Genomic DNA, 14,360 nt, shown 5'->3' with positions numbered 1-14,360 from the left:
CACAAATTAATGTTTGTGTTAGAGATGCTGATTAATGCACAACAGGAAACCTGTGTGACACAAAATCCATATATTAAAAAAAAACCTAATAATAAAGGCAGCACAGTGTTAGAATACCATCTGGAAGGCCTGGGTTCGATTCCACCTTGGCCCAGGCATCTCCCCTTCTCTGTGTGGAGTTTGCATGTTCTCCCCGTGCTTGCGTGGGTTTCCTCCGGGTACTCCGGTTTCCTCCCACAGTCCAAACACATGCACTTACTGGGGTTAGGTTAATTGGCTTCTCAAAATTGGCCATAGGTGTGAATGTGACTGTGAATGGTTGTCTGTCTCTCTGTGTTAGCCCTGTGACAGGCTGGCCACCTGTTCAGGGTGTACCCTGCCTCTCACCCTATGACATAGGGGATAGGCTCCAGCCCCCCCGCAACCCTGAACAGGATAAGCGGATGGATGGATGGTACTCGTAGCAGTGGCGCAGTGGGAAGGCGCTTGCCTTGCAGCCAGGTTCGAGCCCCTGTCCCTGCGCTGCGTTGTGTCCTTGGGCAAGACACTTAAACCACATTGCCTAACGGTAGCGCGGGTCTCTGGCTGCATGATGCAGATGCTCGTCTCTGGATGAGTGATCTGGAATGGATATTTCATTGTGACAATGAGTTGAATCTAACATCTAACTTTACTGTTGCCTGCATGTATAAGGCAGAAATTAGAAACACTTGACAATGTGGAATATATTTTTTCAATTGTTAAAGCACTTATTGTTTGCACACCAAGGCTATAATCGTTTTGGATTTTACATTATAGTTTAGTTTTAGTTCATTTTCACTTTTTTTCCCTCTAATTCAGTTAGTTAGTTTTCAAAGTGGTTTTGCTCATTTTTATTACTTTTTATTCTTGGTTTAATGCTTAGTATTAGTTTAGCTTTTCATACTTTGTCAGATGCAAGAGTGACTATTGTGTAATAAAAACTTGACAAAAGATGCAGTTTAAAGAAATATATTCAACAACCAACTGTTCACAAGACAGCAGCACTACATGCTAAATGTGTGCAATATTAAGGACACACATGAACATCAACAGAGAGAAAAATAAAGAAAAACAAACTCCAAAACTCAATAAAATCTACAGTAAAGATCAGCGACAGTGCAGTAGATTAACAACATCTACATGTGGTGTTTGACACAAACTGAACTGTTTGAAGGAGTCAGAGCTCAAATCCAGCTGCATCCTGATGTTCTCACCACATGAAGCTGGTCGAAGCTGCTCAGAGAGCTAGCTTGGTTAAATGCTGGCTAATTAGACTTCAGCTGGGTCTGTGCAGCCTCTGTACACAACCTGGCATTTATGTCTGCATTCATCCTTGTGTAGCTGGATTATGTGCGTCAATTACCTTGTGGTTTATATGTGGTGCCGTCTGGGACTTTTTCCTCTGCCTTGTGTGCGCTTATCACATGGACTTTGATGCTGGTGTTTTTTTTTTTGGTGTTTTCATCATCCACAACAAGACACTCACTTCCATCTGTGCTATCCTACTCAAAGATACTCCGTATGGGACTCTGCTGCTTTCTCGGCAGACCACTGCATTACTTTTTGGACCAGAGCAGTGAACGCACGCACGCACGCACGCACGCACGCACAGACAGAGTTGCGGTGCTCCCAGCTTAAACTGCTGGAGCGAAGAAAAAAAAGATTTCATATCAATCCACAAGGCTTTTAAATAAAATAATGAAAACAAAATTCATTTTATCTATAATTTCACTTCATTTTAGTTAGTTTTGTAAACTCACAACACAGTTTTAGTTGGTTATCGTTTTCTCCTTTTAATGATCATTATTATTTATTTCAGATAACAAAAATCTTTTTTCAATTTCAGTTTTTATTATTTTGTTTGTTTTCAGTAACTATAATAACCTTGTTGCACACACTGTACACTTCACACAACTGATGACCACCTCCATGCATTCTGGCTCTGTGCACCAATGCAAAACTTCTGGAAAGAAATAATCAAAATTTTTGTTTTGATTTCTTTTGAATTAAAAATTTTTTTTTTGAGAAAATAACCTTTTTAATTAGTTTTTTTGTCATACAAAAAAATAGGAACACAAAACTGAACATTTAACAAACCGAACAAAGCACCTCTGCATCGGTTATAAACCTTAATTAAAAAAAACAAAACAGGCATAACTGACAGTTACAAAAAAATTCTATATCCTGGCACAGTGAAGTTCACAAAGTTGCTAAAGGCTGCAATTTTAATGTATTTCAGAAGAGAGTCCCATGTCTGATCAAACTCAGCTCCTCTATCTTCATTATACAGTCTTAGTCTCTTGAGGTGCTTGAATTAAAAATTTGACAGTTCAGTTGTTTTCACAGCTTTTATTGTTGTTGAAATTGAGCAGAATAAGATGAAACACAATTAGTGAGTGTCTCTTTTTGCTTTTAATTGGGATATTTTGTAACGAGCAGACAGACATTAAACGTAGCAGTGAACGTTATTCTGACCCAAACTGCAGCCATGACCGGTTCTAAATGACAGCTTTACAGCAGACAGCCGCTCCCCTCTTCCAGGTACTGCGTACCAGCGCAGAATCTTTTAGTGGTGCAGTACCGGACCGTACCAGCCTACTTTCACTCCTGAGTATATCTATAGAAGACATATTGCTAAGCTGGTTATTCAAATTTCCAAAGGCTAAGTTACTGTTAGGAGGAGACTTCAATATTATCCTTGATAGTTCCATTGATAAAGGGCCTCCAGGGTCAGCAAAACTAAGACAAATCACATTGCATTCATGGATAAATTTAATCTTGAAGACATGAAGAGTAAAATATCCCAATTAAAAAAAAACATTTACATGGAGCAATAAAGCAGGTTCAAAGCAATCAAGAATTGATTTTTGGTTAGTTTCCCAGGGTTTTAACAAAAATGACATTGAGGTAGACATACACCCCACTTCCCTAACAGATCATAAGGCTATGTATATTAAAATAAAATTAACCATCTCTCAATTAGGTGCCCCCTGTTCAGGATATTTGAAGCTTAACAGTTGCGCTGTTAACGAATAAAGTAGTAAAGAGAGAGGTGATGCATTTGATTTCACACTTTTGGTCTAAAGCCAGAAAAGAGGAACAATTTGGCATTAACTGGGAGCTTTTGAAGTTTGAGCTTGGTACTTTTTTTCAGAAAATTCAGTACTGATTTAGCCAAATCTAGAAAACTTGAGGAGTTAAATGTGGTGTCAAGGATCACCTGTTTGAATAGTAAAACCCCAGATACATTATCGGAGGGCGAAAGACTAGACATCTCAATTCTGCAAACTAAATTAGATGAACTGTATAACCTGAAAGCTAAAGGTGCCTTTGTCAGATCTAGAGCAAGATGGTGGAGGAAGGAGAACAAAATTCTTACTACTTATTCAATTTGAAAAACACCACTCCAAGATTAACAGTCTCAATAAGTTAAATGTGAATGGGGTGCTTACAGATGATCATAAGATAATATCCATATACTAGTCAATTTTATTCAGAATTATACAGTTCCAAATTTTGACAGAGGTCGGCTGATGCCTTTATGAACTCCTTAACAGCTAAAACCATCTCTGAAGATGAGATGGAGCTGTGTGATGATCCTATTAGACTTGAGGAGGTTATAGATACAATCAATTGATTAAAAATAATCAGTCATCTGGCACCGATGAACTGGCCACAGAGTTTTATAAATCTTTCACAAAAAATCTGGCTCCCTTTCTCTTTGGAGGAAATTGTTCATTTTCTATACTTTCTAACCATGATCCAAGGATTAACAACACTAATTCCCAAATCCAATAAAGACACTTCCCTGATTGATAATTGGCGCCCAATATCATTACTTAATAACAACTATAAAATATTTGCTTTCATTTTTTCAAGTAGATTGAAAATGGTACTGGGCTCAATAATTGAAGAAACACAGTCAGGTTTTATGTCCAAAAGACACATAACAAACAATATTAGGCTAGTTATGGACATTCTAGATTACTCTGATATTCCAGATGATGATTTTAGTCTGTTCCTAGATTTCTATAAGGCCTTTGACACAGTAGAGCATCAATTTATCCTACAGTCAATGCATAAATTTGACTTTGGTGGTTAATTTTCTTCTGCTATAAAGACACTTTATTAGAACAGCAAGAGCTCTATTAAATTACACCCCCCCCCCCCCCCCCCCCCCCAGATTCAATCTCTCTAGAGGAATAAGACAAGGCTGTCCTGCCTCCCCCTACCTCTTTCTGATAATGGCACAGCATATGGCTTATCATATCAAAAATGGTGCTGTGGAAGGCATCTCCCTCCTTGGCAGAGAACTATTTTTTTTTTTTATATATTCTTTATTTTTATTGTAGGACAGTGAGAGAGATTGCAAAAAAAAAAATAGCTGGGATAATATATCATTTACTGTCTATCCAATTAAATATGAACTTTGAAATGTTTGAGAGAGAAAAAAAGAGTGAAAGAAATAAAATAAATACATTGCAAAGAATATACTAACCAATTACCTTATTTGGGATCTAAGAGTGGGGGATACAAAAAGTTAAATCTAGCAGAGGATAAACAGGGCAAAAAACAACTTCAGAGAATTATTAATACAATACCTCTACAAAAGGCAGAGAACTAATTTTAACACAACTTGCAGATGTTACAACACCCTTTTGAGAAATGAAGGCCAGATCCTTGTAGCCATTAAGTAATTCAGGGGTTCTCAAAAGCATCTGGTTTGTGCCTCAATCTTAATAAAAGTGAGCTTATGGCTATCAAGAACTGTAGAAAACCTGAAGTGTATCCCATTCCCATAAAGGAGGAAGTGCAATATTTATCAAAATCAAAACAAAAGAAGCACCGCAAAATGTTAGAATGGCCAAATACAATAATTAAAAAACAAACAAACACAATTCTTCAGTCTTACCTGTAAAAGGTAATCCCTGTGATCCCGTTTTGACTGTAAAATGGTTCGAACACGGCACAAGAGTGCAGCATCTCTGTCATGTTTGCCGATTTTGCCACATCCAATATGGCGGCGACATTGACGTACGGGTCAGCGCTCACTGCGGCCGATCACAGCGGTTTATCTAAAGCAGAGCAGGCTTTAGTCGCGCCCACACTCGAAGCAAATGGAGACCAGAGAAAGGGAAATTGAGCGACTCCAGACTCTGTAGTGATGTTCACATTATTTTCCAGCATTGCTGAAATTGGTTGCAAATTCACAGGAAATTTCGTCTGCTCCCGCTGACAACTTCCCGTAGAAATCGAAAGTAAACGGAGCTGCACAAACCGGGAAGAGCTTAGAAAATTAGAGACATAGGTAGGTATATTAATGTGTATTTTTGTTGTGTCTGTAAACGCTTAATGAAACAGTGCGTATTAATGTAAAATAATAATAGAGCCACACCGTGAAGCTATGTAAAAGAGTTGTTGAAACTAGGTTAAGAAGTGGCGAGCAACAGCAGTAAGGTTTCTTGCTGAGAGAGCACTAAATATGCGACGTTTGCTTTGTGTTGAGAAGTACAGAAACCTTGAAACTTTGCGTGTGTGTGTGTATCTATCTATCTATCTATCTATCTATCTATCTATATATATATATATATATATATATATATATATATATATATATATATATATATATATATATATATATATATATATAAGGGGTGGGACTCGATTAAAAAAATTAATCGAATTAATTACAAGCTTTGTAATTAATTAATCGAAATTAATCACATTTTAATCACATTTTAATATTTGACATGAGAAATATTAATTTAAGTTTGGTTGATGAATGAATCAATATACATAAGCTTAAACTTCAAAATTTTGTTTGTTTTCCCACCAGTCTACTACACAGACCAATGAAGGGTGGAAGTGCTCCTGTGATAAGCAAACTCCTGAAATTAAAGTTAAGCATCATAACTGGATAGTTTTATTCAACATTAGTGTCTCGCTTAATATAGTTGGAAATTAATCATTCTCTCAGCTGTATTCCTTGATGTTGTTATGCTTGTTTTAGCAGCTTATTTTGAATAAAGACTTAAAATTAAACCACAAAAAGGAGAAAAAGTTTGTTCTCCGTTTAACCAGCTGCTTTTACACAGCCGTGCTTCGCAGTCATACTAGACGACATGAACTAGCAGAGGTGAGGGCAGGCGACGATATGAAGGCTAACAGCGGCCTCCGGCCTTTGCGGTCTTCGTGGGCTGTGAAGGACATGGGCCGGGTCCTTCGAAGGATGCGGCCCCTGAATTTGGACATTGTGCGTCGATATAATCTGTATGCCTGGAACTCGTGCACTGAGAAACGTTCCACGGTGCAAAGTGCGTTAAAATTTTTAATTTGTTAATTTCCCCGTAATTAATTAATTAACGCGTTAAAGTCCCACCCCTAATATATATATATATATATATACAAAATCCCAGCTCACCTCTACGGGCGGTCTATTTTGCTCTCTACCAGAGTCCTGGGAGCTTGAGGGTCCTGCGCAGTATCTTAGCTGTTCCCAGTCTTCTGGACAGAGATATCGGATGTTGTTCCAGGAATCTGCTGGAGCCACTCACCCAGTTTGAGGGTCACTGCCCCGAGTGTTCCGAATACCACGGGGACCACTGCAGAGGTGGGAAGTAACGAAGTACAAATACTTCATTACTGTACTTAAGTAGATTTTTTAGGTATCTGTACTTTACTTGAGTATTTATTTTTCTGAGTACTTTTTACTTTTACTCCCTACATTTTTACACAAGTATCGGTACTTTCTACTTCTTACATTTTCAAACAGACTCGTTACTTTTTAACACGTCAGAGAGGAGTTTGCATTTCCGGTCAGTGCGCCGTCAAACATCAAACGATCTGAGCCTAAACGGAGGAATAATAACACATAAGAGACAATCGTACTGGTGTATCCTCCATCACCGGGGCTTATCAGGTACAAAGGGATTAAATGCGCAAACCCATATAATTAATGTATCATTTATAGCGCTATAATCAGGGGTTACAGCGGGCCGGACCGAGTCTGTAAGTTGTGCTCGCGGGACATAAAGAGCTTAGCTAGCGCTACTGAAGTGGAGCGAACATAAACGGAGTAATGTGTGGCTGGTAAATGCAACGTTTCTAAATGCTCAATAAATATCAGCAGTATGACTTCCAGGTCATACTCGGCACAGATGTTCCTGTATACTATGCCGGCCACTTGGTTATATTCCATGCATGCCCTGCCTGCTAGCATCTTGCACCCTGCTGTTATGTGCTGAATTGTCTGAGGGGCATCTCTGCACAGCCTGCACCTGTGGTCCTGCCTGGTGTGGTACACCCCAGCCTCTATTGATGTTGTACTCAGAGCCTGCTCTTGTGCTGCCATGATTAGTGCCTCTGTGCTGTCTTTCAGTCCAGCCTTGTCCAGCCATTGGTAGAATTTCTCTATGTCGGCCACCTCTTCTATCTGCCGGTGGTACATGCCGTGCAGAGGCCTGTCCTTCCATGATGGTTCCTGTTCTTCGTCCTCTTCTTTCTCGGGTTTCTGCTGCCTGATGCATTCATGGATCTTCGTTGTTTCATCTAGGACAGTGATTCTGACACTCACTAGTCCTCGGCCACCTTCCTTCCGCTTAGCGTACAGTCTCAGGGTGCTGGATTTGGGGTGAAACCCTCCATGCATGGTAAGGAGCTTTCTTGTCTTAACATCTGTGGCTTCCATCTCCTTCTTTGGCCAGCTTATTATCCCTGACAACTGGCAGGGCGTAGGTGTTGATAGCCCAGATCTTGTTCTTCCCATTCAGATGACTCTTCAGGACTTGCCTTACTCTCTGCAGGTACTTGGAGGTTGCAGCTTTCCTAGCGGCCTCTTCGTGGTTCCCATTTGCCTGTGGGATTCCAAGGTACTTGTAGCTGTCCTCAATGTCTACAATGTTGCCTTCTGGTAGTGCAATCCCCTCAGTTCTGACTACTTTTCCTCTCTTAGTTACCATCCGACTACACTTCTCCGGTCGGAATGACATGCCAATATCATTGCTGTAGATCCTGGTGGTATGGATCAGTGAATCGATATCTTGTTCACTCTTAGCATACAGCTTGATGTCATCCATGTACAGGAGGTGGCTGATGTTTGCTCCATTCCGTAGTTGGTATCCATAGCCAGTCTTGTTGATGATCTGGCTGAGGGGATTCAGGCCTATGTAGAACAGCAGTGGGGACAGAGCATCTCCTTGGTAAATCCCACACTTGATGTTGACTTGTTGGCCTCTAGTGTTGTTCTCCACATACCCAGTGAGTTCTTGATGAAGGCTCTTAGGGTCCTGTTGATCTTATACAGTTCTAGGCATTCCAGGATTGATGTGTGCGGCATTGAGTCATAGGCTTTCCTCATTCCAGGCGGTGCACAGGTTGGTCAGTCGGGTCTTAGTCTCGAGTGACTGCTCTATCTACTAGTAGCTGGTGTTTTGCTCCCCTGGTCTCTCTGCCTATCCCTTTCTGGGCCTCGCTCATGTATTGTGCCACATGCCTGCTCATCTTAGCTGCTATGATGCCTGACAGGAGATTCTATGTTGTACTGAGGCAGGTTATGGGCCAGTAGTTGTATGGGACTGGTCCCTTCTGGGGGTCCTTGGGGATCAGGACTGTCCGGCCCTCAGTCAGCCATTCTGGGTGTGTCTTAGCCTCTATATATATATATATATATATATATATAAATAATCGAAATTAATCGCATTTTAATCACATTTCAATATTTGACATGAGAAATATTCATTTAAGTTTGGTTGATGAATGAATCAATATACTTTTGAAGCTTAAACTTCAAAATTTTGTTTATTTTCCCACCAGTCTACTACACAGACCAACGAAGGGTGGAAGTGCTCCTGTGATAAGCAAACTCCTGAAATTAAAGTTAAGCATCATAACTGGATAGTTTTAGTCAACATTAATGTCTCACTTAATCTAGTTGTAAATTAATCATTCTCTCAGCTGTATTCCTTGATGTTGAAATGTGTCATGCTTGTTTTAACAGCTTATTTTCAATAAAAGACTTAAAATTAAACCACAAAAAGGAGAAAAAGTTCATTCTCCGTTTAACAGCTGCTTTTACACAGCTGTGCTTCACACTCACGTTGCTAGGGGACATGAGCTACGCAGAGGTGACGGCAGCTGATATGAAGGCTGGCCCCTGAATTTGGACATTGTGCGTCGATATAATCTGTATGCCTGGAACTCGTGCACTGAGAAATGTTCCACGGTGCAAAGTGCGATTAAAGTGCGTTAAAATTTTTAATTCGTTAATTTCCCCGTAATTAATTAATCGAAATTAATGCGTTAAAGTCCCACCCCTAATATATATATATATAGTACTTTGTTTTACAGGGAAGAAAAAGTTGGCACATTAGCAGCAGTAATAGTTCAGAACATCTTGTATCAAGCTGGTCCTCTTCGTGCTACATAAATTTCATAAAAGATACTTGTTTCAAAACCAAAAAATTAATTCAAGTTGTATTTTTTGTTATCGGTTCTGCAGTCATACACGCAACCTTTTTTCGGCAAATAACAGTATATACGAGTTGTCTCCTGTGTGTGCTGTTAATTAGCTTACAAGCATATTTTACCGGGGTGCATCTAACTCCGTGTCTGCTTCCAGGTGTCTGATGTGCCTCCTCTTTAAATGCTCATGCATCACAGAAGTGCTTCCATGATATGCGAGGTCCCCTTTGCAAATGTTGCAGTTAAGTTTATTTTTTTCTTTATCAAGAGTGAAATTCTCCCACACCTTGGACCATATAGCACGCCATGCTGTTTCGCCAGTAGCCGCCATGACTAAATATGCCGCTGAGTGCTATTGCGCATGTGCGAAGCTCGCCAGAGATAGACGGACAGAAAGAAGTCTCACTCTGTAAAAAAAAAAAAAAAATCATCAGTAATAAAAAACGACTATTACCAACAATTAAATTCGTCGACAACTATTTTTATTGTTGATTATTGTCAACAATGTCGACTAATCATTGCAGCCCTAGTATGTACTACCAAACATGCAGAACAAAGTCGGCAAAGCGTAACCTCAGTGAGCAGTGTGTCCAGTTTGTCAGCAAAAAGCACAGCTGGAAACAGCAGCAGTGAACTGGTTTGTGATTGTTTTGGGATTTTTTTGGAAACATGAAAAATGGCATAAGTTACATTTTGCATCTTTGCCTCCCACAGGAACAGCCTGATTTCAAAAGCTTTCACTGTGTCATTCGTGACCCTAGTCACACAGCCCCGTCCCTGAAGATGCATGTTTAATGCATTAAGATGCTTTGTCATGTTGTACAGAAAAGCCAACTCACACCCACTTTTCAGCCCGGAGTGCTGTTAAGTCTTTTCCTTTACTTCCATGAAATGACAAATTTCCTCAAATTTCCTCAGGCAGCTCAGCGCACCTGTGTGATCAGGCACGTCACCAGATTCTGAAGGTATTTCCTCCAGAAAAGACTGAAACTGACTGTGATTTAAACCTTTGCCTCTTATAAAGTTCACTGTCTGTGTTACGGTGCTTATTACATGTTCCAGCTTCAGTGCACTGTGTTTCCTGCTGTGTGATGCAGTGATGCACTAGCAGCTCACTGTGCAGGTCTCCTGCATCTTCTCCCACATATACTAGTTACCCAGTGGGATTTGTAGTATGAATGGTTGGAGTACTATTTACCAGCAAGCCATTAATGGCCATATGAAATTATCTTGTGGGCTGTGTATAATTATATTGCGGGCTGGATCTGGCTTGTGGGCCTTGAGTTTGACACCTGAGGTATGTTTCCACAAGTAATTACAATAGTTTTGTTGTTAACCAACTCCAAACAGTTCTGTAGTTAGCCATCGGATGCTGATGCTGATGCATTCGTGCATGCATGTTCAGATATAACTGTGCATTTGTAAGCTGTGGCAGTTTAATCTAACTAGTTTACTCACTGTTCCTGCAAGAGTGTTTTGTTTTCACACTGTGGTCAGGTTGCATGGCCAGATTAGCGGACCTTGCTTTTATGGCTCATTTGTGGTTTTATAAACAATAAAATAGAAAGCTTCTCTAGTCATCAAACATGGAGTATGATGATAATGTAGCAGCTGCCACAGTTCAGTGCCTTTCCTTATCAAACCTAAACAAGAAGCTAATAAAACCAGTATGTCTATGCTACAAAGAACAACAGTCTAAATATCAAACAAAACCAGAACTTACAGGGGAATAAATAAATGTAACAAATGTACAAAATATACCAAATATTGCACAAATGCCAGTTATTGGACAGAGAAGAGTGTAATAAGAGTGCAATAATTTGTACATACTGTACAAATCTAGTGAACATGGTCTCTAGGCAGACTTTGTTAAAGTCCCCTGCAACAACGAAGGCTCCTTCTGGGCAGACCTGCACCAGCTTGTTGATGGTATTATGCAGGAGCGACGGGTCTACGCTAACGTTAGCATTGGGTGGGATGTAAACTGCTGTTATAATCACTACAGTGAGCTCTCTGAGCAGGTAGAAGAGTCAGCACACGACTGAGATCTAGATTTGGACAGCAGTGAGTGTAGATGATTCTGCTATTTCTGCACCAATTATTGTGCGGCTTTCATACAGCAGCACACATGCAATACTAAATAAAAAGCACAAAAAAAGGGAGCCAAGAGCTGCTGTGTTCGTACATGCCGCCATTTTGATATCATAATCTTTTGGCTGTCTTCTGGTATAGCAGCCTAATAACATACTTACGGCACTTCTTGTAACACTGGGCCCAATTGCTGACCACTTGTATTCAATATTATTCCATTGGTGCTCAGCAATTCTGTATGCTATTATTTATATATTCCAATGGCTTATTTACTAGTCTGTAATTAGATGCATTTACATAGTTATGCAAAAATGTACATCTTTTAGATAAGAATCTCATATCTAACATATCCAACAGTCGGTCAAACACCCTAAATCACATATTTCCTAAAAAGCCTATGTCCTCTGGAGTGGATATGGCATGCTAATACTTGTCCCACCCTTCTCAATGTCATGGACATGACAGTTTTACAATATGTATCATACTGAAAGGATTTCAGTGGGCTGAAACAGCAATCATCCCAAAAGATTTATATTCAGCTTCAACCCTCAGGTTATCTCTCAAGATGGCGCCGGTGAGGTCAGCAGCCGTCGTACCTGCTCCTACGCTTTGTCTCTATATATTAGCTTTAGCTTTAATTTTGGACTTTATAATTCCGCCTGCTCTGTGTCATATCACGTATGACAGACAGACTCTTTTTAATATCAGAGTACAGCACTCTGGCTGTATTCTGACACCTTTTTCTCCCGACCCGGCTTGGCCCCAGGAGATCCTGCGCCAGTGGGCCAGCTCAAACAAAGGAGGGCGTGGAGCACCCAGGTCACGGACAAGGCCCAGAGGGAAAAGAGCCGGCGTAAGAGAGAGGCTGAGGCGTAGAGCGCACCAAACGCCACTGCCGAGCATCCTGTTGGCTAATGTCCAGTCACTGGATAACAAGCTGGACGAACTCAGGGCCAGGATACAGTTTCAGAGGGACATAAGGGACTGCAACATCATCTGTCTCACGGAGACATGGCTGACCCCCCTCATACCGGACCACGCCGTACAGCCGGCGGAGTTCTTCAGTGTTCATCGCATAGACAGAACGAGTGAGTCTGGAAAATCAAGAGGAGGAGGTGTGTGCCTAATGATTAATAACAACTGGTGTGACAATACAAATGTCGTCCCTCTGAAACAATCATGTTCGCCTAACCTGGAGCTCCTAACCCTGAAATGCCACCCCCACTACCTGCCCCGCGAGTTCACTTCGGTCATCTTCAGTGCCGTCTATATTCCACCTCAGGCGGACACAAACACTGCACTATCCGAGCTACATGAGGCTATTTCCACCTATCAGGCTAACCAGCGTGATGCGGCTCTCATCGTAGCCGGGGACTTTAACAGTGCAAACTTGAAAAAGGTGATACCGGAGTTTACTCAACACATCGACTGCCCCACCAGAGGAGAGAGGACCCTAGACCACTGCTACTCTCCATTCAAAGAGGGCTACAAAGCAAAGCCACTTCCGCCCTTTGGGAAGTCTGACCACACCTCTGTCCTTCTCATGCCGAAATACAAACAAAAGCTCAGGCAGGAACCCCCTGCTGTGAGAGAAGTGACACGGTGGTCTGATCAAACAGAGGCCGCTCTGCAGGGTGCGTTGGATTCAACCGACTGGGACATGTTTCGCAGCAGCGCGGGCGGAGACATCGAGGAGTTTACGGAAACTGTTGTGGGATTTATTGGGAAAGTCGTTGATGACACTACGCTTAGGAGGACCATCAGGACCTTTCCCAACCAGAAGCCGTGGGTGGATAAATCTGTCCGCAACGCCCTGAGGTCCCGCACCGTTGCCTACAACTCCGGCCTCGCCTCTGGGAACATGGAGGACTACAAGGTTGCATCATACAACGTCCGCAGAGCGGTGAAAGAGGCCAAACATCGCTACGGCCACAGACTGGAACAGCAACTACAACAGTCTGACTCCAGGGGACTGTGGCAGGGACTACGCACCATCACGGACTACAAAGCACCACACACACCCCCGGTGAGTGCCGATGCTTCTCTGGCTGATGAACTCAACAACGTCTTTGCGCGCTTCGAGTCGGGAAGCCGACAGCCCGCTGTGCTCCCGGCCGGAGGGGCGGAGACACTCACTGTGATGGAGCGCGACGTGAGGAGGGTGTTTGGAAGTGTAAACACCAGGAAAGCGGCTGGACCAGACGGTATTAGTGGACGTGTCCTTAAGACCTGCGCTGACCAGCTGGCACCTGTGTTTACACTGATATTCAACCTCTCACTGAAACTGTGTGTGATTCCCACCTGCTTTAAAAAGTCCATCATAGTCCCTGTCCCAAAGAAACCACACCCCAGCAGCCCCAATGACTTCAGGCCCATAGCGCTCACCTCTGTGGTGATGAAATGTTTTGAGAGACTCATCAAGACATTCATCACCTCACTGCCCACCACCCTCGACCCACTACAGTTTGCATACCGGCCTGACAGATCCACAGATGACGCCATATCCTTCCTCCTCCACAAGACCCTTTCGCACATAGACACCGATAAGGGGAACTATGTGAGAGTGCTGTTTGTAGATTACAGCTCAGCATTCAACACCATAGTTCCCTCCAGGCTGGTCTCTAAGCTGCTGGACCTGGGCCTGGGCCCATCACTGTGCAGGTGGGTTCACAGCTTCCTGACCAGCAGACCACAGGTGGTAGGAGTGGGTCACCTCACCTCATCCTCCCTCACCCTCAACACCGGATCCCCCCAAGGCTGTGTGCTCAGCCCTCTGCTGTACTCACTGT

This window comes from Archocentrus centrarchus, chromosome 11, assembly GCF_007364275.1.
Source record: "Archocentrus centrarchus isolate MPI-CPG fArcCen1 chromosome 11, fArcCen1, whole genome shotgun sequence".
Classification (NCBI taxonomy): Eukaryota; Metazoa; Chordata; class Actinopteri; order Cichliformes; family Cichlidae; genus Archocentrus; species Archocentrus centrarchus.
This window is presented reverse-complemented; position numbering follows the sequence as displayed.